The sequence below is a fragment of the Equus asinus genome, unplaced genomic scaffold (genome assembly GCF_041296235.1).
Source record: "Equus asinus isolate D_3611 breed Donkey unplaced genomic scaffold, EquAss-T2T_v2 contig_29, whole genome shotgun sequence".
Lineage (NCBI taxonomy): Eukaryota > Metazoa > Chordata > Mammalia > Perissodactyla > Equidae > Equus > Equus asinus.
The window spans coordinates 1-20,522 of record NW_027224949.1 but is presented as its reverse complement, the minus strand read 5'-3'; the positions used below and the strand labels follow the sequence as shown (position 1 = coordinate 20,522).

The window sequence follows — 20,522 nt, the reverse complement described above, 5'->3', positions numbered from 1 at the left end:
GCGCCGAGGGAAGGGCTGGGGTGTCACCGGAGCGGGAGCCGAGCGGGTGGGAAGAGGCCGAGGCCCGAGGGAGCCGGCCGGCGGCGTGTGCGGCGTCGGGGTCCCGGTCCCGGTCCCGGTCCCGGTCCCGGTCCGGTCCCGGTCCCGCCGGGCTGGCCCCGATTGGCCCTGGGTCGGGTGGGGCCGCGAGCTGGAAGGGGTTGGGGCTGTGGCGGGGAGGGGTTGGGCCCTGGCCCATGGGCGGCGCCGGCGGGCCCGCGGTGCGGAGGGGGGCGGGAGGGGAGGGGGAGGGTGGGGGGCGTCGGGCTGGCTGGAGGGGTGGGGGGCGTCCGCGGAGGACCGGAGGCCGGAGGCCAGACGGAGGAGGGGCGGGCAGGAGCGCGGAGGGATGCCGCGCCCGGCCGGCGGCAAAAGGCGAGGGAGGCAAAAGCCTACAGCACCCGGTATTCCCAGGCGGTCTCCATCCAAGTACTAACCAGGCCCGACCCCTGCTTAGCTTCCGAGATCAGACGAGATCGGGCGCGTTCAGGGTGGTATGGCCGTAGACGCTGGCGCCTGCCGCCGGCGCCCCTAAGAAGCCGCGCCGCGTCGCCCGGCCCGCGGCTCGCGCGCGCCCAGGCCTCTGTGACGCGCACCCGCCGCCGGCGCCCCCTGCGCCCGCGCCCGGCCTGCCGCCTTCCTCCCGCTGCTGCCTCCCGCCGCGGCCGCCTCGGGCGCGGCCAGCGGGCCAGCCAAACCCTGCGCTGCCCCGCCCTGCTGCCCTCCCAGGGCGCGGAGGCCTGGAGCAGCCCGGGGTGCGAGGAGGCGGGGCGGGGCGGGGCGGCGGTGGGAAACGAGGGGTGGTGGGGGCGGCGGTGGGGGCGGGGATGGGGGCGGGGCGCCTGGCTGGGCGCTCTCCCCTCGCGGCCCGGGAACACTCCAGGCCGCCCTGGCCGCTCGGATCCGGCGATGGGTCGCAGGAGATGCGGCTGCTGGGAGGGGGGTGGCGCGGGGCACTTGGCCCGAGGCGTCGGGGCGTCGGGCCGCCGGGCCCGTGCTCCTCTGAGTCCCCTCCGGCCCGAGGGGCCTCCCAGCGGGAGCCCTGACCTCTGCGGCGCCGGCCGGGCCCCGACTTGCCCAAACCCAGGCGGAGCCACCGGCGCGACCAGAGGGCGTCAGCGGAAGCCCGCCGCGCTGCCCCTGAGGGAGCGGGGAGGCGGGGCGGCCACACTTCCCCCCCGCCAGCGCCGCCCAGGAGACCGGCACCCCGCCCCCAACCCGCCCCTCGCGGGGACCCTGGACAGCTCCTGCTGGCGCCAGCCCAGAGACCCAGAGACAGAGACAGAGACAGAGACACGGAGAAACAGAGAAACGGCGACACGGAGAGGATCCAAGACACGGACCTAGACAGACACCCACCCTGACCCAGAGAGGCTCTGCCCAAGAGCTCGCTTCCCCCCCAGGAGGGCGGTGGTGCTGGAGCTGGGCCCGGGCCAGGAGGCAGGGGCCCCGGGGCTGGCGATCACCCCTGGGGCCCTAGGCCGCGCAGACAGGCTCTCAGGAGTCCCGGGCTCCCGGCATCGCTGCCCCGCCATCGCCCAGGAACCACAGGCAGGCACCGGAGCTCGCTGGCGCGCTCTGTCTGCGCTTGCGTGTGCGTGTGCTTGTGCGGGTTGTGCGAGTGGGTGTGTAGGCGTGTGTGTGTGTGTGTGTGTGTGTGTGCGCGTGCGCGCGCGCGCGCCTGTGTGTCTGTGTGCCTGTGTGTGTGTGTGCGTCCGGGTTTGTGTGTTCCTTTCTCTCCGCTTCTTCGCTCTGGCTCTTTTCCTCTTTCTGCCGGGCACCCCCGACCTTACTGAGTTGATAGAAGGAGCAGGCAGAAAAGTCAGGGCCCAGAGAACTTGGCACGAGAAAGCAGCTCCATCTACCAGACATGTAGAAGCCCCTCCCCGACGACCGACCGCAGCGTCCCCGTTCTGCTCAAGTGCCGCTGGGGACGTTGCCCGGGATCTCCCGCCCGCTAGGTCACCGACGAAGGCGCCTCCGTCTTCCCAAGAGCGCGCTCGCGCCCAGGACGGAGGGAGGAGCAGCACGGTGTGATGACGGGGAGGAAGAGTCGCGTCCGAAGGCCCGTCGGTGCCTGCCGACGTCCCGGCTCTCCCTGTCTCGAGACCTCTGGGCTTCAGGGTTCTGTGCCGCAAGGCTTTCCCGCCGCACCCCCCGGGACCCAGGGCGCGCTGTGTGCGCTGCCCGTCTCCAGCGTTTGGGCCCTGTGGGCCTTCTTGCGTCCCACTGGAAAGGGGACCCTGGGACGGAGAGAAGATGGGCAGGGGGCGGGCTTCGGCAAAGAGAGCGACGGCCATCCACAGACGTCCGACGAGGCCCTCCGGGGCGCCAAGCTCTCCATTTTCCACGGCACGTGTCCTCGTCAGGTTCTGCCACCTCTGGCCGGCATGCGTAGGCACACCGCTGGTCTTGCGGCCCCAGAGGCGAGGAGGCGAACGCCCCGGAGGCCGAGATTGGCACCCGCGTTCTCGGCTGCTGGGTGGCCAGCACCTAGGAGAGTGTCTGGCCGGAAGCAGCCAGGCGATCGATCCCTGGGTGCTGGATGAGCCTCGGCGGCAAGAAGTAGGCTCGTGGGGAAGGACGGCGGCCGAGGCCCGGGCCCCCACCGAGGCCGCGCTCCGTGCTGAGCGGTCTGCTCCGTGTTTCCCGCTTGCGTTCTCACCAGCACTCGCCCCCGCAAGGAGGCACGAACGCCAGGACCCCCTCGCACCAGAGGAGGAAAGCGCAGCTCAGGGAGGGCACGTCACTCGCGGGAGACGGCGCCCCTTGGGTTTCAGCTCAGGACTTCAGTCTCCCGAGCCTGCGTTTCGGGGCAAGGCTCCGGTCCCGCGCTCCGGGAAACTGACAGGGACGCAGTCCCGCTTCTCCCCGCAGAAGGTGCTCCTCGGAGATCAGATCCGGGGACCCGTCAGAACCACCCCGGGCACGAGCTGGCAGGGAGCGACGCGCACCGCCCCCCCCCCATCCCGCAGCCCGCAGCCCGCAGCCCGAGGAAGCGAGGAGCAGGCGATAGAGGCGCTGGGTTGGCAGGAGGGGAAACGGGGCCGGCAGGAGAAGCGAACCGCGAAGAGACTCCCTCCCAGGACGACGATGGCTGAACGGGGAGAGGAGGGAGCTTTGGGTCCTCTCTCGTCCTGCTTTGACCGGGATGTCCCCATTTTTCCACAGCGAGCGAGTATGGCTCTTGGATTCGGTGGGGAAGACGTGATTTATCTGGAGGACTTTTCCCTTCGGGGGTTCAAAGTCCGTTCTCTGAGGCAAGGCTCCCTCTCTGCCTCCCTGTCCTTCCCATTCGCCTCCCCGGAAGCCAGCTCTCCTCCCGGTTTCCTGGATCCCTTGGCCACGGTCCTCTGTTGCAAACACAGGCAGGTGCAAAGAAGATGCGAAAGGCTGCCCGAGCCACGCGAACGGAAAGCTGAAGCCAGGGAGCCAGGAAGGGCTGGCTGCTGAGGGAGGACGTGTCCTGTCAGGAGGCTTTTCAACTCCCTCTGACAGATGCGGCCTGGAGGGGCGGGGCCCGGCCGGGGCCCTGGGGTGGTAGGGGTCGGGTGTGAGGGGGTGGGTGGGGAGGCGGGGGGAGGCGGGAAGAGAGGGAGGCCCCCGAGTGAGGGGACACCAAAAGCCTCAGCCATCAAGACTCCTCGTCTTTGCATCCAGCGTTCTCAAACTCAAAACGAACGCAAGCTCATCCACCAGGAGCAACGTAGCAGCGTTTCCAAGCGAGGCAGGACCGCCCGAAGGCGAAAGCAGAATGGGATCCTAGTCAGGTGGAGCTTGAAACTCAGACCCACCCACCCCCCTACCCCCCCCCACCACCACCACCTCCCCCCCTCCCCCCCACCCCGGGAAGGGGGCTTCTGGAAGGAAAAGCGAGACAAACTGACAGGGACAAACTTAGGTCGGGAAAGGAGTGTTGATTGTGAATGAGCCTCTCAAGGACAAGCAAGCGGGTACCAGGTTTTAGAAGATGACCTGCAGCGGCAGAGACGCCAGCAAAGGCAGAAGCCATCCCGTCTTGGGTGAGGTGCCCGAGACGCTCCTCTCTAACCCAGTCCGCCCTGTCCTTGGAGAAGCGGGCGGTGTCTGGAAAAGCCTGACCAGGTGCCTTTCCTCGGTGGGCGGGGCTGGTCGCTTTGGGACCCGTTTGGGCCTCCCGGCACCGCCGTGGAATCCGTTCCACCTGACAGGACGACTCTACCCGGCGGCTGGGGCGGCGGGGGCGGGGCGCCGAGGGAAGGGCTGGGGTGTCACCGGAGCGGGAGCCGAGCGGGTGGGAAGAGGCCGAGGCCAGAGGGAGCCGGCCGGCGGCGTGTGCGGCGTCGGGGTCCCGGTCCCGGTCCCGGTCCCGGTCCCGCCGGGCTGGCCCCGATTGGCCCTGGGTTCGGGTGGGGCCGCGAGCTGGAAGGGTTGGGCTGTGGCGGGGAGGGGTTGGGCCCTGCCCATGGGCGGCGCCGGCGGGCCCGCGGTGCGGAGGGGGGCGGGAGGGGAGGGGGAGGGTGGGGGGGGTCGGGCTGGCTGGAGGGGTGGGGGGCGTCCGCGGAGGACGGAGGCCGGAGGCCGCAGGACGGAGGAGGGGCGGCAGGAGCGCGGAGGGAGCCGCGCCCGGCCGGCGGCAAAAGGCGAGGGAGGCAAAAGCCTACAGCACCCGGTATTCCCAGGCGGTCTCCCATCCAAGTACTAACCAGGCCCGACCCTGCTTAGCTTCCGAGATCAGACGAGATCGGGCGCGTTCAGGGTGGTATGGCCGTAGACGCTGGCGCCTGCCGCCGGCGCCCCTAAGAAGCCGCGCCGCGTCGCCCGGCCCGCGGCTCGCGCGCGCCCAGGCCTCTGTGACGCGCACCCGCCGCCGGCGCCCCCTGCGCCCGCGCCCGGCCTGCCGCCTTCCTCCCGCTGCTGCCTCCCGCCGCGGCCGCCTCGGGCGCGGCCAGCGGGCCAGCCAAACCCTGCGCTGCCCCGCCCTGCTGCCCTCCCAGGGCGCGGAGGCCTGGAGCAGCCCGGGGTGCGAGGAGGCGGGGCGGGGCGGGCGGCGGTGGGAAACGAGGGGTGGTGGGGGCGGCGGTGGGGGCGGGGATGGGGGCGGGGCGCCTGGCTGGGCGCTCTCCCCTCGCGGCCCGGGAACACTCCAGGCCGCCCTGGCCGCTCGGATCCGGCGATGGGTCGCAGGAGATGCGGCTGCTGGGAGGGGGGTGGCGCGGGGCACTTGGCCCGAGGCGTCGGGGCGTCGGGCCGCCGGGCCCGTGCTCCTCTGAGTCCCCTCCGGCCCGAGGGGCCTCCCAGCGGGAGCCCTGACCTCTGCGGCGCCGGCCGGGCCCCGACTTGCCCAAACCCAGGCGGAGCCACCGGCGCGACCAGAGGGCGTCAGCGGAAGCCCGCCGCGCTGCCCCTGAGGGAGCGGGGAGGCGGGGCGGCCACACTTCCCCCCCGCCAGCGCCGCCCAGGAGACCGGCACCCCGCCCCCAACCCGCCCCTCGCGGGGACCCTGGACAGCTCCTGCTGGCGCCAGCCCAGAGACCCAGAGACAGAGACAGAGACAGAGACACGGAGAAACAGAGAAACGGCGACACGGAGAGGATCCAAGACACGGACCTAGACAGACACCCACCCTGACCCAGAGAGGCTCTGCCCAAGAGCTCGCTTCCCCCCCAGGAGGGCGGTGGTGCTGGAGCTGGGCCCGGGCCAGGAGGCAGGGGCCCCGGGGCTGGCGATCACCCCTGGGGCCCTAGGCCGCGCAGACAGGCTCTCAGGAGTCCCGGGCTCCCGGCATCGCTGCCCCGCCATCGCCCAGGAACCACAGGCAGGCACCGGAGCTCGCTGGCGCGCTCTGTCTGCGCTTGCGTGTGCGTGTGCTTGTGCGGGTTGTGCGAGTGGGTGTGTAGGCGTGTGTGTGTGTGTGTGTGTGTGTGTGTGCGCGCGCGCGCGCGCGCGCCTGTGTGTCTGTGTGCCTGTGTGTGTGTGTGCGTCCGGGTTTGTGTGTTCCTTTCTCTCCGCTTCTTCGCTCTGGCTCTTTTCCTCTTTCTGCCGGGCACCCCCGACCTTACTGAGTTGATAGAAGGAGCAGGCAGAAAAGTCAGGGCCCAGAGAACTTGGCACGAGAAAGCAGCTCCATCTACCAGACATGTAGAAGCCCCTCCCCGACGACCGACCGCAGCGTCCCCGTTCTGCTCAAGTGCCGCTGGGGACGTTGCCCGGGATCTCCCGCCCGCTAGGTCACCGACGAAGGCGCCTCCGTCTTCCCAAGAGCGCGCTCGCGCCCAGGACGGAGGGAGGAGCAGCACGGTGTGATGACGGGGAGGAAGAGTCGCGTCCGAAGGCCCGTCGGTGCCTGCCGACGTCCCGGCTCTCCCTGTCTCGAGACCTCTGGGCTTCAGGGTTCTGTGCCGCAAGGCTTTCCCGCCGCACCCCCCGGGACCCAGGGCGCGCTGTGTGCGCTGCCCGTCTCCAGCGTTTGGGCCCTGTGGGCCTTCTTGCGTCCCACTGGAAAGGGGACCCTGGGACGGAGAGAAGATGGGCAGGGGGCGGGCTTCGGCAAAGAGAGCGACGGCCATCCACAGACGTCCGACGAGGCCCTCCGGGGCGCCAAGCTCTCCATTTTCCACGGCACGTGTCCTCGTCAGGTTCTGCCACCTCTGGCCGGCATGCGTAGGCACACCGCTGGTCTTGCGGCCCCAGAGGCGAGGAGGCGAACGCCCCGGAGGCCGAGATTGGCACCCGCGTTCTCGGCTGCTGGGTGGCCAGCACCTAGGAGAGTGTCTGGCCGGAAGCAGCCAGGCGATCGATCCCTGGGTGCTGGATGAGCCTCGGCGGCAAGAAGTAGGCTCGTGGGGAAGGACGGCGGCCGAGGCCCGGGCCCCCACCGAGGCCGCGCTCCGTGCTGAGCGGTCTGCTCCGTATTTCCCGCTTGCGTTCTCACCAGCACTCGCCCCCGCAAGGAGGCACGAACGCCAGGACCCCCTCGCACCAGAGGAGGAAAGCGCAGCTCAGGGAGGGCACGTCACTCGCGGGAGACGGCGCCCCTTGGGTTTCAGCTCAGGACTTCGGTCTCCCGAGCCTGCGTTTCGGGGCAAGGCTCCGGTCCCGCGCTCCGGGAAACTGACAGGGACGCAGTCCCGCTTCTCCCCGCAGAAGGTGCTCCTCGGAGATCAGATCCGGGGACCCGTCAGAACCACCCCGGGCACGAGCTGGCAGGGAGCGACGCGCACCGCACCCCCCCCCTCCCCCATCCCGCAGCCCGCAGCCCGCAGCCCGAGGAAGCGAGGAGCAGGCGATAGAGGCGCTGGGTTGGCAGGAGGGGAAACGGGGCCGGCAGGAGAAGCGAACCGCGAAGAGACTCCCTCCCAGGACGACGATGGCTGAACGGGGAGAGGAGGGAGCTTTGGGTCCTCTCTCGTCCTGCTTTGACCGGGATGTCCCCATTTTTCCACAGCGAGCGAGTATGGCTCTTGGATTCGGTGGGGAAGACGTGATTTATCTGGAGGACTTTTCCCTTCGGGGGTTCAAAGTCCGTTCTCTGAGGCAAGGCTCCCTCTCTGCCTCCCTGTCCTTCCCATTCGCCTCCCCGGAAGCCAGCTCTCCTCCCGGTTTCCTGGATCCCTTGGCCACGGTCCTCTGTTGCAAACACAGGCAGGTGCAAAGAAGATGCGAAAGGCTGCCCGAGCCACGCGAACGGAAAGCTGAAGCCAGGGAGCCAGGAAGGGCTGGCTGCTGAGGGAGGACGTGTCCTGTCAGGAGGCTTTTCAACTCCCTCTGACAGATGCGGCCTGGAGGGGCGGGGCCCGGCCGGGGCCCTGGGGTGGTAGGGGTCGGGTGTGAGGGGGTGGGTGGGGAGGCGGGGGGAGGCGGGAAGAGAGGGAGGCCCCCGAGTGAGGGGACACCAAAAGCCTCAGCCATCAAGACTCCTCGTCTTTGCATCCAGCGTTCTCAAACTCAAAACGAACGCAAGCTCATCCACCAGGAGCAACGTAGCAGCGTTTCCAAGCGAGGCAGGACCGCCCGAAGGCGAAAGCAGAATGGGATCCTAGTCAGGTGGAGCTTGAAACTCAGACCCACCCACCCCCCTACCCCCCCCCCACCACCACCACCTCCCCCCCTCCCCCCCACCCCGGGAAGGGGGCTTCTGGAAGGAAAAGCGAGACAAACTGACAGGGACAAACTTAGGTCGGGAAAGGAGTGTTGATTGTGAATGAGCCTCTCAAGGACAAGCAAGCGGGTACCAGGTTTTAGAAGATGACCTGCAGCGGCAGAGACGCCAGCAAAGGCAGAAGCCATCCCGTCTTGGGTGAGGTGCCCGAGACGCTCCTCTCTAACCCAGTCCGCCCTGTCCTTGGAGAAGCGGGCGGTGTCTGGAAAAGCCTGACCAGGTGCCTTTCCTCGGTGGGCGGGGCTGGTCGCTTTGGGACCCGTTTGGGCCTCCCGGCACCGCCGTGGAATCCGTTCCACCTGACAGGACGACTCTACCCGGCGGCTGGGGCGGCGGGGGCGGGGCGCCGAGGGAAGGGCTGGGGTGTCACCGGAGCGGGAGCCGAGCGGGTGGGAAGAGGCCGAGGCCAGAGGGAGCCGGCCGGCGGCGTGTGCGGCGTCGGGGTCCCGGTCCCGGTCCCGGTCCCGGTCCCGCCGGGCTGGCCCCGATTGGCCCTGGGTTCGGGTGGGGCCGCGAGCTGGAAGGGTTGGGCTGTGGCGGGGAGGGGTTGGGCCCTGCCCATGGGCGGCGCCGGCGGGCCCGCGGTGCGGAGGGGGGCGGGAGGGGAGGGGGAGGGTGGGGGGGGTCGGGCTGGCTGGAGGGGTGGGGGGCGTCCGCGGAGGACGGAGGCCGGAGGCCGCAGGACGGAGGAGGGGCGGCAGGAGCGCGGAGGGAGCCGCGCCCGGCCGGCGGCAAAAGGCGAGGGAGGCAAAAGCCTACAGCACCCGGTATTCCCAGGCGGTCTCCCATCCAAGTACTAACCAGGCCCGACCCTGCTTAGCTTCCGAGATCAGACGAGATCGGGCGCGTTCAGGGTGGTATGGCCGTAGACGCTGGCGCCTGCCGCCGGCGCCCCTAAGAAGCCGCGCCGCGTCGCCCGGCCCGCGGCTCGCGCGCGCCCAGGCCTCTGTGACGCGCACCCGCCGCCGGCGCCCCCTGCGCCCGCGCCCGGCCTGCCGCCTTCCTCCCGCTGCTGCCTCCCGCCGCGGCCGCCTCGGGCGCGGCCAGCGGGCCAGCCAAACCCTGCGCTGCCCCGCCCTGCTGCCCTCCCAGGGCGCGGAGGCCTGGAGCAGCCCGGGGTGCGAGGAGGCGGGGCGGGGCGGGCGGCGGTGGGAAACGAGGGGTGGTGGGGGCGGCGGTGGGGGCGGGGATGGGGGCGGGGCGCCTGGCTGGGCGCTCTCCCCTCGCGGCCCGGGAACACTCCAGGCCGCCCTGGCCGCTCGGATCCGGCGATGGGTCGCAGGAGATGCGGCTGCTGGGAGGGGGGTGGCGCGGGGCACTTGGCCCGAGGCGTCGGGGCGTCGGGCCGCCGGGCCCGTGCTCCTCTGAGTCCCCTCCGGCCCGAGGGGCCTCCCAGCGGGAGCCCTGACCTCTGCGGCGCCGGCCGGGCCCCGACTTGCCCAAACCCAGGCGGAGCCACCGGCGCGACCAGAGGGCGTCAGCGGAAGCCCGCCGCGCTGCCCCTGAGGGAGCGGGGAGGCGGGGCGGCCACACTTCCCCCCCGCCAGCGCCGCCCAGGAGACCGGCACCCCGCCCCCAACCCGCCCCTCGCGGGGACCCTGGACAGCTCCTGCTGGCGCCAGCCCAGAGACCCAGAGACAGAGACAGAGACAGAGACACGGAGAAACAGAGAAACGGCGACACGGAGAGGATCCAAGACACGGACCTAGACAGACACCCACCCTGACCCAGAGAGGCTCTGCCCAAGAGCTCGCTTCCCCCCCAGGAGGGCGGTGGTGCTGGAGCTGGGCCCGGGCCAGGAGGCAGGGGCCCCGGGGCTGGCGATCACCCCTGGGGCCCTAGGCCGCGCAGACAGGCTCTCAGGAGTCCCGGGCTCCCGGCATCGCTGCCCCGCCATCGCCCAGGAACCACAGGCAGGCACCGGAGCTCGCTGGCGCGCTCTGTCTGCGCTTGCGTGTGCGTGTGCTTGTGCGGGTTGTGCGAGTGGGTGTGTAGGCGTGTGTGTGTGTGTGTGTGTGTGTGTGCGCGCGCGCGCGCGCGCGCCTGTGTGTCTGTGTGCCTGTGTGTGTGTGTGCGTCCGGGTTTGTGTGTTCCTTTCTCTCCGCTTCTTCGCTCTGGCTCTTTTCCTCTTTCTGCCGGGCACCCCCGACCTTACTGAGTTGATAGAAGGAGCAGGCAGAAAAGTCAGGGCCCAGAGAACTTGGCACGAGAAAGCAGCTCCATCTACCAGACATGTAGAAGCCCCTCCCCGACGACCGACCGCAGCGTCCCCGTTCTGCTCAAGTGCCGCTGGGGACGTTGCCCGGGATCTCCCGCCCGCTAGGTCACCGACGAAGGCGCCTCCGTCTTCCCAAGAGCGCGCTCGCGCCCAGGACGGAGGGAGGAGCAGCACGGTGTGATGACGGGGAGGAAGAGTCGCGTCCGAAGGCCCGTCGGTGCCTGCCGACGTCCCGGCTCTCCCTGTCTCGAGACCTCTGGGCTTCAGGGTTCTGTGCCGCAAGGCTTTCCCGCCGCACCCCCCGGGACCCAGGGCGCGCTGTGTGCGCTGCCCGTCTCCAGCGTTTGGGCCCTGTGGGCCTTCTTGCGTCCCACTGGAAAGGGGACCCTGGGACGGAGAGAAGATGGGCAGGGGGCGGGCTTCGGCAAAGAGAGCGACGGCCATCCACAGACGTCCGACGAGGCCCTCCGGGGCGCCAAGCTCTCCATTTTCCACGGCACGTGTCCTCGTCAGGTTCTGCCACCTCTGGCCGGCATGCGTAGGCACACCGCTGGTCTTGCGGCCCCAGAGGCGAGGAGGCGAACGCCCCGGAGGCCGAGATTGGCACCCGCGTTCTCGGCTGCTGGGTGGCCAGCACCTAGGAGAGTGTCTGGCCGGAAGCAGCCAGGCGATCGATCCCTGGGTGCTGGATGAGCCTCGGCGGCAAGAAGTAGGCTCGTGGGGAAGGACGGCGGCCGAGGCCCGGGCCCCCACCGAGGCCGCGCTCCGTGCTGAGCGGTCTGCTCCGTATTTCCCGCTTGCGTTCTCACCAGCACTCGCCCCCGCAAGGAGGCACGAACGCCAGGACCCCCTCGCACCAGAGGAGGAAAGCGCAGCTCAGGGAGGGCACGTCACTCGCGGGAGACGGCGCCCCTTGGGTTTCAGCTCAGGACTTCGGTCTCCCGAGCCTGCGTTTCGGGGCAAGGCTCCGGTCCCGCGCTCCGGGAAACTGACAGGGACGCAGTCCCGCTTCTCCCCGCAGAAGGTGCTCCTCGGAGATCAGATCCGGGGACCCGTCAGAACCACCCCGGGCACGAGCTGGCAGGGAGCGACGCGCACCGCACCCCCCCCCTCCCCCATCCCGCAGCCCGCAGCCCGCAGCCCGAGGAAGCGAGGAGCAGGCGAGAGAGGCGCTGGGTTGGCAGGAGGGGAAACGGGGCCGGCAGGAGAAGCGAACCGCGAAGAGACTCCCTCCCAGGACGACGATGGCTGAACGGGGAGAGGAGGGAGCTTTGGGTCCTCTCTCGTCCTGCTTTGACCGGGATGTCCCCATTTTTCCACAGCGAGCGAGTATGGCTCTTGGATTCGGTGGGGAAGACGTGATTTATCTGGAGGACTTTTCCCTTCGGGGGTTCAAAGTCCGTTCTCTGAGGCAAGGCTCCCTCTCTGCCTCCCTGTCCTTCCCATTCGCCTCCCCGGAAGCCAGCTCTCCTCCCGGTTTCCTGGATCCCTTGGCCACGGTCCTCTGTTGCAAACACAGGCAGGTGCAAAGAAGATGCGAAAGGCTGCCCGAGCCACGCGAACGGAAAGCTGAAGCCAGGGAGCCAGGAAGGGCTGGCTGCTGAGGGAGGACGTGTCCTGTCAGGAGGCTTTTCAACTCCCTCTGACAGATGCGGCCTGGAGGGGCGGGGCCCGGCCGGGGCCCTGGGGTGGTAGGGGTCGGGTGTGAGGGGGTGGGTGGGGAGGCGGGGGGAGGCGGGAAGAGAGGGAGGCCCCCGAGTGAGGGGACACCAAAAGCCTCAGCCATCAAGACTCCTCGTCTTTGCATCCAGCGTTCTCAAACTCAAAACGAACGCAAGCTCATCCACCAGGAGCAACGTAGCAGCGTTTCCAAGCGAGGCAGGACCGCCCGAAGGCGAAAGCAGAATGGGATCCTAGTCAGGTGGAGCTTGAAACTCAGACCCACCCACCCCCCTACCCCCCCCCCACCACCACCACCTCCCCCCCTCCCCCCCACCCCGGGAAGGGGGCTTCTGGAAGGAAAAGCGAGACAAACTGACAGGGACAAACTTAGGTCGGGAAAGGAGTGTTGATTGTGAATGAGCCTCTCAAGGACAAGCAAGCGGGTACCAGGTTTTAGAAGATGACCTGCAGCGGCAGAGACGCCAGCAAAGGCAGAAGCCATCCCGTCTTGGGTGAGGTGCCCGAGACGCTCCTCTCTAACCCAGTCCGCCCTGTCCTTGGAGAAGCGGGCGGTGTCTGGAAAAGCCTGACCAGGTGCCTTTCCTCGGTGGGCGGGGCTGGTCGCTTTGGGACCCGTTTGGGCCTCCCGGCACCGCCGTGGAATCCGTTCCACCTGACAGGACGACTCTACCCGGCGGCTGGGGCGGCGGGGGCGGGGCGCCGAGGGAAGGGCTGGGGTGTCACCGGAGCGGGAGCCGAGCGGGTGGGAAGAGGCCGAGGCCAGAGGGAGCCGGCCGGCGGCGTGTGCGGCGTCGGGGTCCCGGTCCCGGTCCCGGTCCCGGTCCCGGTCCCGGTCCCGGTCCCGCCGGGCTGGCCCCGATTGGCCCTGGGTTCGGGTGGGGCCGCGAGCTGGAAGGGTTGGGCTGTGGCGGGGAGGGGTTGGGCCCTGCCCATGGGCGGCGCCGGCGGGCCCGCGGTGCGGAGGGGGGCGGGAGGGGAGGGGGAGGGTGGGGGGGGTCGGGCTGGCTGGAGGGGTGGGGGGCGTCCGCGGAGGACGGAGGCCGGAGGCCGCAGGACGGAGGAGGGGCGGCAGGAGCGCGGAGGGAGCCGCGCCCGGCCGGCGGCAAAAGGCGAGGGAGGCAAAAGCCTACAGCACCCGGTATTCCCAGGCGGTCTCCCATCCAAGTACTAACCAGGCCCGACCCTGCTTAGCTTCCGAGATCAGACGAGATCGGGCGCGTTCAGGGTGGTATGGCCGTAGACGCTGGCGCCTGCCGCCGGCGCCCCTAAGAAGCCGCGCCGCGTCGCCCGGCCCGCGGCTCGCGCGCGCCCAGGCCTCTGTGACGCGCACCCGCCGCCGGCGCCCCCTGCGCCCGCGCCCGGCCTGCCGCCTTCCTCCCGCTGCTGCCTCCCGCCGCGGCCGCCTCGGGCGCGGCCAGCGGGCCAGCCAAACCCTGCGCTGCCCCGCCCTGCTGCCCTCCCAGGGCGCGGAGGCCTGGAGCAGCCCGGGGTGCGAGGAGGCGGGGCGGGGCGGGCGGCGGTGGGAAACGAGGGGTGGTGGGGGCGGCGGTGGGGGCGGGGATGGGGGCGGGGCGCCTGGCTGGGCGCTCTCCCCTCGCGGCCCGGGAACACTCCAGGCCGCCCTGGCCGCTCGGATCCGGCGATGGGTCGCAGGAGATGCGGCTGCTGGGAGGGGGGTGGCGCGGGGCACTTGGCCCGAGGCGTCGGGGCGTCGGGCCGCCGGGCCCGTGCTCCTCTGAGTCCCCTCCGGCCCGAGGGGCCTCCCAGCGGGAGCCCTGACCTCTGCGGCGCCGGCCGGGCCCCGACTTGCCCAAACCCAGGCGGAGCCACCGGCGCGACCAGAGGGCGTCAGCGGAAGCCCGCCGCGCTGCCCCTGAGGGAGCGGGGAGGCGGGGCGGCCACACTTCCCCCCCGCCAGCGCCGCCCAGGAGACCGGCACCCCGCCCCCAACCCGCCCCTCGCGGGGACCCTGGACAGCTCCTGCTGGCGCCAGCCCAGAGACCCAGAGACAGAGACAGAGACAGAGACACGGAGAAACAGAGAAACGGCGACACGGAGAGGATCCAAGACACGGACCTAGACAGACACCCACCCTGACCCAGAGAGGCTCTGCCCAAGAGCTCGCTTCCCCCCCAGGAGGGCGGTGGTGCTGGAGCTGGGCCCGGGCCAGGAGGCAGGGGCCCCGGGGCTGGCGATCACCCCTGGGGCCCTAGGCCGCGCAGACAGGCTCTCAGGAGTCCCGGGCTCCCGGCATCGCTGCCCCGCCATCGCCCAGGAACCACAGGCAGGCACCGGAGCTCGCTGGCGCGCTCTGTCTGCGCTTGCGTGTGCGTGTGCTTGTGCGGGTTGTGCGAGTGGGTGTGTAGGCGTGTGTGTGTGTGTGTGTGTGTGTGTGCGCGCGCGCGCGCGCGCGCCTGTGTGTCTGTGTGCCTGTGTGTGTGTGTGCGTCCGGGTTTGTGTGTTCCTTTCTCTCCGCTTCTTCGCTCTGGCTCTTTTCCTCTTTCTGCCGGGCACCCCCGACCTTACTGAGTTGATAGAAGGAGCAGGCAGAAAAGTCAGGGCCCAGAGAACTTGGCACGAGAAAGCAGCTCCATCTACCAGACATGTAGAAGCCCCTCCCCGACGACCGACCGCAGCGTCCCCGTTCTGCTCAAGTGCCGCTGGGGACGTTGCCCGGGATCTCCCGCCCGCTAGGTCACCGACGAAGGCGCCTCCGTCTTCCCAAGAGCGCGCTCGCGCCCAGGACGGAGGGAGGAGCAGCACGGTGTGATGACGGGGAGGAAGAGTCGCGTCCGAAGGCCCGTCGGTGCCTGCCGACGTCCCGGCTCTCCCTGTCTCGAGACCTCTGGGCTTCAGGGTTCTGTGCCGCAAGGCTTTCCCGCCGCACCCCCCGGGACCCAGGGCGCGCTGTGTGCGCTGCCCGTCTCCAGCGTTTGGGCCCTGTGGGCCTTCTTGCGTCCCACTGGAAAGGGGACCCTGGGACGGAGAGAAGATGGGCAGGGGGCGGGCTTCGGCAAAGAGAGCGACGGCCATCCACAGACGTCCGACGAGGCCCTCCGGGGCGCCAAGCTCTCCATTTTCCACGGCACGTGTCCTCGTCAGGTTCTGCCACCTCTGGCCGGCATGCGTAGGCACACCGCTGGTCTTGCGGCCCCAGAGGCGAGGAGGCGAACGCCCCGGAGGCCGAGATTGGCACCCGCGTTCTCGGCTGCTGGGTGGCCAGCACCTAGGAGAGTGTCTGGCCGGAAGCAGCCAGGCGATCGATCCCTGGGTGCTGGATGAGCCTCGGCGGCAAGAAGTAGGCTCGTGGGGAAGGACGGCGGCCGAGGCCCGGGCCCCCACCGAGGCCGCGCTCCGTGCTGAGCGGTCTGCTCCGTATTTCCCGCTTGCGTTCTCACCAGCACTCGCCCCCGCAAGGAGGCACGAACGCCAGGACCCCCTCGCACCAGAGGAGGAAAGCGCAGCTCAGGGAGGGCACGTCACTCGCGGGAGACGGCGCCCCTTGGGTTTCAGCTCAGGACTTCGGTCTCCCGAGCCTGCGTTTCGGGGCAAGGCTCCGGTCCCGCGCTCCGGGAAACTGACAGGGACGCAGTCCCGCTTCTCCCCGCAGAAGGTGCTCCTCGGAGATCAGATCCGGGGACCCGTCAGAACCACCCCGGGCACGAGCTGGCAGGGAGCGACGCGCACCGCACCCCCCCCCTCCCCCATCCCGCAGCCCGCAGCCCGCAGCCCGAGGAAGCGAGGAGCAGGCGATAGAGGCGCTGGGTTGGCAGGAGGGGAAACGGGGCCGGCAGGAGAAGCGAACCGCGAAGAGACTCCCTCCCAGGACGACGATGGCTGAACGGGGAGAGGAGGGAGCTTTGGGTCCTCTCTCGTCCTGCTTTGACCGGGATGTCCCCATTTTTCCACAGCGAGCGAGTATGGCTCTTGGATTCGGTGGGGAAGACGTGATTTATCTGGAGGACTTTTCCCTTCGGGGGTTCAAAGTCCGTTCTCTGAGGCAAGGCTCCCTCTCTGCCTCCCTGTCCTTCCCATTCGCCTCCCCGGAAGCCAGCTCTCCTCCCGGTTTCCTGGATCCCTTGGCCACGGTCCTCTGTTGCAAACACAGGCAGGTGCAAAGAAGATGCGAAAGGCTGCCCGAGCCACGCGAACGGAAAGCTGAAGCCAGGGAGCCAGGAAGGGCTGGCTGCTGAGGGAGGACGTGTCCTGTCAGGAGGCTTTTCAACTCCCTCTGACAGATGCGGCCTGGAGGGGCGGGGCCCGGCCGGGGCCCTGGGGTGGTAGGGGTCGGGTGTGAGGGGGTGGGTGGGGAGGCGGGGGGAGGCGGGAAGAGAGGGAGGCCCCCGAGTGAGGGGACACCAAAAGCCTCAGCCATCAAGACTCCTCGTCTTTGCATCCAGCGTTCTCAAACTCAAAACGAACGCAAGCTCATCCACCAGGAGCAACGTAGCAGCGTTTCCAAGCGAGGCAGGACCGCCCGAAGGCGAAAGCAGAATGGGATCCTAGTCAGGTGGAGCTTGAAACTCAGACCCACCCACCCCCCTACCCCCCCCCCCCACCACCACCACCTCCCCCCCTCCCCCCCACCCCGGGAAGGGGGCTTCTGGAAGGAAAAGCGAGACAAACTGACAGGGACAAACTTAGGTCGGGAAAGGAGTGTTGATTGTGAATGAGCCTCTCAAGGACAAGCAAGCGGGTACCAGGTTTTAGAAGATGACCTGCAGCGGCAGAGACGCCAGCAAAGGCAGAAGCCATCCCGTCTTGGGTGAGGTGCCCGAGACGCTCCTCTCTAACCCAGTCCGCCCTGTCCTTGGAGAAGCGGGCGGTGTCTGGAAAAGCCTGACCAGGTGCCTTTCCTCGGTGGGCGGGGCTGGTCGCTTTGGGACCCGTTTGGGCCTCCCGGCACCGCCGTGGAATCCGTTCCACCTGACAGGACGACTCTACCCGGCGGCTGGGGCGGCGGGGGCGGGGCGCCGAGGGAAGGGCTGGGGTGTCACCGGAGCGGGAGCCGAGCGGGTGGGAAGAGGCCGAGGCCAGAGGGAGCCGGCCGGCGGCGTGTGCGGCGTCGGGGTCCCGGTCCCGGTCCCGGTCCCGGTCCCGCCGGGCTGGCCCCGATTGGCCCTGGGTTCGGGTGGGGCCGCGAGCTGGAAGGGTTGGGCTGTGGCGGGGAGGGGTTGGGCCCTGCCCATGGGCGGCGCCGGCGGGCCCGCGGTGCGGAGGGGGGCGGGAGGGGAGGGGGAGGGTGGGGGGGGTCGGGCTGGCTGGAGGGGTGGGGGGCGTCCGCGGAGGACGGAGGCCGGAGGCCGCAGGACGGAGGAGGGGCGGCAGGAGCGCGGAGGGAGCCGCGCCCGGCCGGCGGCAAAAGGCGAGGGAGGCAAAAGCCTACAGCACCCGGTATTCCCAGGCGGTCTCCCATCCAAGTACTAACCAGGCCCGACCCTGCTTAGCTTCCGAGATCAGACGAGATCGGGCGCGTTCAGGGTGGTATGGCCGTAGACGCTGGCGCCTGCCGCCGGCGCCCCTAAGAAGCCGCGCCGCGTCGCCCGGCCCGCGGCTCGCGCGCGCCCAGGCCTCTGTGACGCGCACCCGCCGCCGGCGCCCCCTGCGCCCGCGCCCGGCCTGCCGCCTTCCTCCCGCTGCTGCCTCCCGCCGCGGCCGCCTCGGGCGCGGCCAGCGGGCCAGCCAAACCCTGCGCTGCCCCGCCCTGCTGCCCTCCCAGGGCGCGGAGGCCTGGAGCAGCCCGGGGTGCGAGGAGGCGGGGCGGGGCGGGCGGCGGTGGGAAACGAGGGGTGGTGGGGGCGGCGGTGGGGGCGGGGATGGGGGCGGGGCGCCTGGCTGGGCGCTCTCCCCTCGCGGCCCGGGAACACTCCAGGCCGCCCTGGCCGCTCGGATCCGGCGATGGGTCGCAGGAGATGCGGCTGCTGGGAGGGGGGTGGCGCGGGGCACTTGGCCCGAGGCGTCGGGGCGTCGGGCCGCCGGGCCCGTGCTCCTCTGAGTCCCCTCCGGCCCGAGGGGCCTCCCAGCGGGAGCCCTGACCTCTGCGGCGCCGGCCGGGCCCCGACTTGCCCAAACCCAGGCGGAGCCACCGGCGCGACCAGAGGGCGTCAGCGGAAGCCCGCCGCGCTGCCCCTGAGGGAGCGGGGAGGCGGGGCGGCCACACTTCCCCCCCGCCAGCGCCGCCCAGGAGACCGGCACCCCGCCCCAACCCGCCCCTCGCGGGGACCCTGGACAGCTCCTGCTGGCGCCAGCCCAGAGACCCAGAGACAGAGACAGAGACAGAGACACGGAGAAACAGAGAAACGGCGACACGGAGAGGATCCAAGACACGGACCTAGACAGACACCCACCCTGACCCAGAGAGGCTCTGCCCAAGAGCTCGCTTCCCCCCCAGGAGGGCGGTGGTGCTGGAGCTGGGCCCGGGCCAGGAGGCAGGGGCCCCGGGGCTGGCGATCACCCCTGGGGCCCTAGGCCGCGCAGACAGGCTCTCAGGAGTCCCGGGCTCCCGGCATCGCTGCCCCGCCATCGCCCAGGAACCACAGGCAGGCACCGGAGCTCGCTGGCGCGCTCTGTCTGCGCTTGCGTGTGCGTGTGCTTGTGCGGGTTGTGCGAGTGGGTGTGTAGGCGTGTGTGTGTGTGTGTGTGTGTGTGTGTGTGCGCGCGCGCGCGCGCGCCTGTGTGTCTGTGTGCCTGTGTGTGTGTGTGCGTCCGGGTTTGTGTGTTCCTTTCTCTCCGCTTCTTCGCTCTGGCTCTTTTCCTCTTTCTGCCGGGCACCCCCGACCTTACTGAGTTGATAGAAGGAGCAGGCAGAAAAGTCAGGGCCCAGAGAACTTGGCACGAGAAAGCAGCTCCATCTACCAGACATGTAGAAGCCCCTCCCCGACGACCGACCGCAGCGTCCCCGTTCTGCTCAAGTGCCGCTGGGGACGTTGCCCGGGATCTCCCGCCCGCTAGGTCACCGACGAAGGCGCCTCCGTCTTCCCAAGAGCGCGCTCGCGCCCAGGACGGAGGGAGGAGCAGCACGGTGTGATGACGGGGAGGAAGAGTCGCGTCCGAAGGCCCGTCGGTGCCTGCCGACGTCCCGGCTCTCCCTGTCTCGAGACCTCTGGGCTTCAGGGTTCTGTGCCGCAAGGCTTTCCCGCCGCACCCCCCGGGACCCAGGGCGCGCTGTGTGCGCTGCCCGTCTCCAGCGTTTGGGCCCTGTGGGCCTTCTTGCGTCCCACTGGAAAGGGGACCCTGGGACGGAGAGAAGATGGGCAGGGGGCGGGCTTCGGCAAAGAGAGCGACGGCCATCCACAGACGTCCGACGAGGCCCTCCGGGGCGCCAAGCTCTCCATTTTCCACGGCACGTGTCCTCGTCAGGTTCTGCCACCTCTGGCCGGCATGCGTAGGCACACCGCTGGTCTTGCGGCCCCAGAGGCGAGGAGGCGAACGCCCCGGAGGCCGAGATTGGCACCCGCGTTCTCGGCTGCTGGGTGGCCAGCACCTAGGAGAGTGTCTGGCCGGAAGCAGCCAGGCGATCGATCCCTGGGTGCTGGATGAGCCTCGGCGGCAAGAAGTAGGCTCGTGGGGAAGGACGGCGGCCGAGGCCCGGGCCCCCACCGAGGCCGCGCTCCGTGCTGAGCGGTCTGCTCCGTATTTCCCGCTTGCGTTCTCACCAGCACTCGCCCCCGCAAGGAGGCACGAACGCCAGGACCCCCTCGCACCAGAGGAGGAAAGCGCAGCTCAGGGAGGGCACGTCACTCGCGGGAGACGGCGCCCCTTGGGTTTCAGCTCAGGACTTCGGTCTCCCGAGCCTGCGTTTCGGGGCAAGGCTCCGGTCCCGCGCTCCGGGAAACTGACAGGGACGCAGTCCCGCTTCTCCCCGCAGAAGGTGCTCCTCGGAGATCAGATCCGGGGACCCGTCAGAACCACCCCGGGCACGAGCTGGCAGGGAGCGACGCGCACCGCACCCCCCCCCTCCCCCATCCCGCAGCCCGCAGCCCGCAGCCCGAGGAAGCGAGGAGCAGGCGAGAGAGGCGCTGGGTTGGCAGGAGGGGAAACGGGGCCGGCAGGAGAAGCGAACCGCGAAGAGACTCCCTCCCAGGACGACGATGGCTGAACGGGGAGAGGAGGGAGCTTTGGGTCCTCTCTCGTCCTGCTTTGACCGGGATGTCCCATTTTTCCACAGCGAGCGAGTATGGCTCTTGGATTCGGTGGGGAAGACGTGATTTATCTGGAGGACTTTTCCCTTCGGGGGTTCAAAGTCCGTTCTCTGAGGCAAGGCTCCCTCTCTGCCTCCCTGTCCTTCCCATTCGCCTCCCCGGAAGCCAGCTCTCCTCCCGGTTTCTGGATCCCTTGGCCACGGTCCTCTGTTGCAAACACAGGCAGGTGCAAAGAAGATGCGAAAGGCTGCCCGAGCCACGCGAACGGAAAGCTGAAGCCAGGGAGCCAGGAAGGGCTGGC

General features: G+C 70.1%; 5 non-coding genes across 5 annotated transcripts; all 5 read right to left on the bottom strand.

The window, feature by feature from the left end:
* Positions 1 to 428: 428 nt before the first annotated feature.
* LOC139043563 (5S ribosomal RNA) lies at positions 429 to 547 on the bottom strand. The gene has a single exon (XR_011500650.1). It is a non-coding gene; the product is annotated as a 5S ribosomal RNA (ribosomal RNA).
* Positions 548 to 4,675: 4,128 nt separating this feature from the next.
* Positions 4,676 to 4,794, bottom strand: LOC139043562 (5S ribosomal RNA). The gene has a single exon (XR_011500649.1). It is a non-coding gene; the product is annotated as a 5S ribosomal RNA (ribosomal RNA).
* Positions 4,795 to 8,931: 4,137 nt separating this feature from the next.
* LOC139043561 (5S ribosomal RNA) lies at positions 8,932 to 9,050 on the bottom strand. Its single transcript, XR_011500648.1, has one exon. It is a non-coding gene; the product is annotated as a 5S ribosomal RNA (ribosomal RNA).
* Positions 9,051 to 13,203: 4,153 nt separating this feature from the next.
* On the bottom strand, positions 13,204 to 13,322 carry LOC139043560 (5S ribosomal RNA). The gene has a single exon (XR_011500647.1). It is a non-coding gene; the product is annotated as a 5S ribosomal RNA (ribosomal RNA).
* Positions 13,323 to 17,459: 4,137 nt separating this feature from the next.
* On the bottom strand, positions 17,460 to 17,578 carry LOC139043559 (5S ribosomal RNA). The gene has a single exon (XR_011500646.1). It is a non-coding gene; the product is annotated as a 5S ribosomal RNA (ribosomal RNA).
* Positions 17,579 to 20,522: the final 2,944 nt, after the last annotated feature.